Below are 5000 nucleotides of genomic sequence, written 5' to 3'. Positions count from 1 at the left end.
TTTCCTGGGGTGCCATGCACTTGATGTGCTGGGGGCATTTTTACTCAGAGTATGAAGATCGGCCGGCGGTTTTGAACTACGCGCTGCATCGGCTGTGGTTATCCATTTATAGGAGTGCATGTATGGCTGGTTAGAGGACGTCGGGGTCTACAATTCGGCATAAGTACCCCGGCTGTGCGTTGTGTTTTGGCGGAGATATGGAGCGCGCAAAACGGCTACAGTGACCTATTTTGACCACGTCGTGCATCGGCTGTGAGTGTCCGATTGTGGATCTAACTCCATAGGTCTTTAGAAGTCGACGTGGTCTACTATTCGGCGTAGGGGACGAGTCTGTGCGATGTGTATTCGCGGAGCTATGCACCGCGCAAACCGGCGATTTGGTTTAAGGAGACAGAGTATTGGCGCTCGTCTTTCGCTGTGATTTTGTCAGAGTACGAAGATCGGCCGACGCTTTTGAACTACTTGCTGCATCGGCTGTGGTTATCCGTTTATAGGAGTGCATGGATGGCTGGTTAGAGGACTTCAAGGTCTACAATTCGGCGTAAGTACCCCGGCTGTGCGTTGTGTTTTGGCGGAGATATTGAGCGCGCAATATGGCTACAGTGACCTATTTTGACCACGTCGTGCATCGGCTGTGAGTGTCCGATTGTGGATCTAACTCCATAGGTCTTTAGAAGTCGACGTGGTCTACTATTCGGCGTAGGGGACGAGTCTTTGCGTTGTGTATTCGCGGAGATATGGACCGCGCAAACCGGGAATTTGGTTCAAGGAAACAGAGTATTGGCGCTCGTCTTTCGCTGTGAGACGAATATCGCCAACGCTTTTGAAATACGTGCTGCATCGGCTGTGGGTGTCCGTTTATTCATTTGTCGGTGTCAGTTTATTGGTTATGTCGGTGTCAGTTTATTGGTCTGCCTTATGGGTTGTGAGAGTACGTCTGGGTCGACATTTCGGTATTATTATCCCCGCTGTGCGTTCCATTTCCGGGTTTATGGACCGCGCAATGTGGCCCCTGCGACCTATTCTGACCACATCGTGCCTCGGCTGTGGGTCTCGCATCCAGGATCCACTCGGATAGTTTTGTAGAGGTTGATGTGGTCTACAATTGGGTATAAGTGTCCCGGCTGTGCGTTGTGTATTCGCGGAGCTATGCACCTCGCAAACCGGCGATTTTGTTCAAGGAAACAGAGTATTGGCGCTCGGCTACTGTGACCGGCTTTGCGTACATCGTGCCCCGGCTGTGGGTCTCGGATCCAGGATCCACTCGGATAGGTTTGTAGAGGTGGATGTGGTCTACGATCGGGTATAAGTGTCCCGGCTGTGCGTTGTGTTTTCGCGGAGATATGGACCTCGCAGACCGGCGATATTGTCGCTCGTCTTTCGCTGTGATTTTGTCAGAGTACGAAGATCGGCCGACGCTTTTGAACTACTTGCTGCATCGGCTGTGGTTATCCGTTTATAGGAGTGCATGGATGGCTGGTTAGAGGACGTCAAGGTCTACAATTCGGCGTAAGTACCCCGACTGTGCGTTGTGTTTTGGCGGAGATATTGAGCGCGCAATATGGCTACAGTGACCTATTTTGACCACGTCGTGCATCGGCTGTGAATGCCCGATCCTGGATCCTCCTCCACAGGTCTTTAGAAGTGGACGTGGTCTACTATTCGGCGTAGGGGACGAGTCTGTGCGTTGTGTATTCGCGGGGATATGCACCGCGCAAACCGGCGATTTGGTTTAAGGAGACAGAGTATTGGCGCTCGTCTTTCGCTGTGATTTTGTCAGAGTACGAAGATCGGCCGGCGCTTTTGAACTACTTGCTGCATCGGCTGTGGGTATCCGTTTATTGTTCTGCATGTATGGGTGGTTAGAGGAGGTCGGGGTCTACAATAGGGTATAAGTGTCCCGGCTGTGCGTGGTGTTTTGGCGGAGAGATGGAGCGCGCAAAACGGCAACTGCGACCTACTTTGACCGCGTGGTGCCTCGGCTGTGGGTCTCGGATCCAGGATCCACTCGGATAGGTTTGTAGAGGTGGACGTGGTCTACGATTGGGTATAAGTGTCCCGGCTGTGCGTGGTGTTTTCGCGGAGATATCCACCTCGCAAAACGGCGCTTCCGTTTAAGGAAACAGAGTTTTGGCGCTCGTCTTTCGCAGCGCAGCCCAGTAACGTCCCCTACCTTAAGAGAGTCCTCGTTACTCCCGCCGTTTACCCGCGCGATATGGATCCTGGTTCTGGATCTCGCATCCAGGATCCACTCGGATAGGTTTGTAGAGGTAGACGTATTATACAATTAGGTATGAGTATCCCGGCTGTGCGTTGTGTATTCGCGGAGATATCCATCTCGCAAAACGATATAAAAACGGCTGTGATTTTGTCAGAGTATGAAGATCGCCCGGCGCTTTTTGTCAGAGTATGAAGATCGGCCGGCGCTTTTCAAATACGTGCTGCCTCGGCTGTGGGTATCCGTTTATTATTATGCTTATATGGGTGGTTAGAGGACGTCGGGACCGTGGATTCGGTATAAGAATCCCCGCTGTGCGTTCCATTTCCGGGTAGATATGGAATATGGACCGCGCAATATGGCCCCTGCGACCTACTTTGACTACATCGTGCCTCGGTTGTGGACCTCGCATCCATGATCCACTCGGATAGATTTGTAGAGGGGGACTTGGACTACAGTTAGATATAAGTGTCCCGGCTGTGCGTTGTGTATTCGCGGGGATATGGACCTCGCAAAACGGGTATTTCGTTTAAGTCTTTCGCTGTGATTTTGTCAGAGTATGAAGATCGGTCGGCTGTTTTCAAACACGCGCTGCCTCGGCTGTGGTTATCCGTTTATTATTCAGCTTACATAGTTGGTTAGAGGACGTCGGGGCCGTGTATTCAGTATAGGAATCCCCGCTGTGCGTTCTATTTCCGGGTAGATATGGCGCGCGTAATATGGTCCCTGCGACCTACTTTGACTACACCGTGCCTCGGCTGTGGACCTCGCATCCAGGATCCACTCCGATAGTTTTGTAGAGGGGGACGTGGACTACAACTGGGTATAAGTGTCCCGGCTGTGCGTTGTGTATTCGCGGGGATATGGACCTCGCAAAACGGGTATTTCGTTTAAGTCTTTCGCTGTGATTTTGTCAGAGTATGAAGATCGGTCGGCGGTTTTCAAATACGCGCTGTATCGGCTGTGTGTATCCGTTTATAGGAGTGTCTAGATGGGTGGTTAGAGGACTTCCAGCTTGACAACTGGGCATGAGTATCCCCGCTGTGCGTTCTATTTCCGGGTAGATATGGCGCGCGTAATATGGTCCCTGCGACCTACTTTGACCGCGTCGTGCCTCGGCTGTGAGTGTCCGATTGTGGATCACCCTCCACATGTCTTTAGAGGTTGACGGTGGCTACAGGTCGGCATAGGTGTCCCGGCTGTGCGTTGTGTATTCGCGGGGATATGGACCGCGCAAGACGGCGATTTGGTTTAAGGAAACAGAGTATTGGCGCTATCGCTGTGATTTTGTCAGAGTATGAAGATCGGTCGGCGGTTTTCAAATACGTGCTTGCCTCGGCTGTGGATACCCGTTTATTATTCTGCTTATATGGGTAGTTAGAGGACGTCGCGACCGTGTATTCAAAATAAGAATCCCCCGCTGTGCGTTCCATTTCCGGGTAGATATGGCGCGCGTAATAGGGCCCCTGCGACCTACTTTGACCGCGTGGTGCCTCGGCTGTGGACCTCGCATCCAGGATCCACTCGGATAGGTTTGTAGAAGTGGACTTGGACTACAATTAGATATGAGGTTCCCGGCTGTGCGTTGTGTTTTTCGCGGAGATATGGACCGCGCAAAACGGGTATTTGGTTTAAGGATTTTTCGCTGTGATTTTGTCAGAGTATGAAGATCGATCGGCGGTTTTCAAACACGCGCTGCATCGGCTGTGTGTATCCGTTTATTATTCATCTTATATGGGTGGTTAGAGGACTTCCAGCTTGACAACTGGGCATGAGTATCCCCGCTGTGCGTTCTATTTCCGGGTAGATTATGGCGCGCGTAATATGGTCCCTGCGACCTACTTTGACCGCGTCGTGCCTCGGCTGTGAGTGTCCGATTGTGGATCACCCTCCACATGTCTTTAGAGGTTGACGGTGGCTACAGGTCGGGCATAGGTGTCCCGGCTGTGCGTTGTGTATTCGCGGGGATATGGACCGCGCAAGACGGCGATTTGGTTTAAGGAAACAGAGTATTGGCGCTATCGCTGTGATTTTGTCAGAGTATGAAGATCGGTCGGCGGTTTTCAAATACGTGCTGCCTCGGCTGTGGATACCCGTTTATTATTCTGCTTATATGGGTAGTTAGAGGACGTCGCGACCGTGTATTCAAAATAAGAATCCCCGCTGTGCGTTTCCATTTCCGGGTAGATATGGCGCGCGTAATAGGGCCCCTGCGACCTACTTTGACCGCGTGGTGCCTCGGCTGTGGACCTCGCATCCAGGATCCACTCGGATAGGTTTGTAGAAGTGGACTTGGACTACAATTAGATATGAGGTTCCCGGCTGTGCGTTGTGTTTTCGCGGAGATATGGAACCGCGCAAAACGGGTATTTGGTTTAAGGATTTTTCGCTGTGATTTTGTCAGAGTATGAAGATCGATCGGCGGTTTTCAAACACGCGCTGCATCGGCTGTGTGTATCCGTTTATTATTCATCTTATATGGGTGGTTAGAGGACTTCCAGCTTGACAACTGGGCATGAGTATCCCCGCTGTGCGTTCTATTTCCGGGTAGATATGGCGCGCGTAATATGGTCCCTGCGACCTACTTTGACCGACTCGTGCCTCGGCTGTGGAGGTCGCATCCAGGATCCACTCTGATGTGTTTGTAGAGGGGGACTTGGACTACAATTAGATATGAGTGTCCCGGCTGTGCGTTGTGTTTTCGCGGAGATATGGGACCGCGCAAAACGGGTATTTCGTTTAAGGACATAGAGTTTTTCGCTCGGGTTTTAAAGCCGTGATA

This window comes from Anarhichas minor, unplaced genomic scaffold (assembly GCF_050575085.1).
Source record: "Anarhichas minor isolate MPS153535 unplaced genomic scaffold, ASM5057508v1 ptg000292l, whole genome shotgun sequence".
Classification (NCBI taxonomy): domain Eukaryota; kingdom Metazoa; phylum Chordata; class Actinopteri; order Perciformes; family Anarhichadidae; genus Anarhichas; species Anarhichas minor.
Note: the sequence above shows the minus strand (reverse complement) of the source record.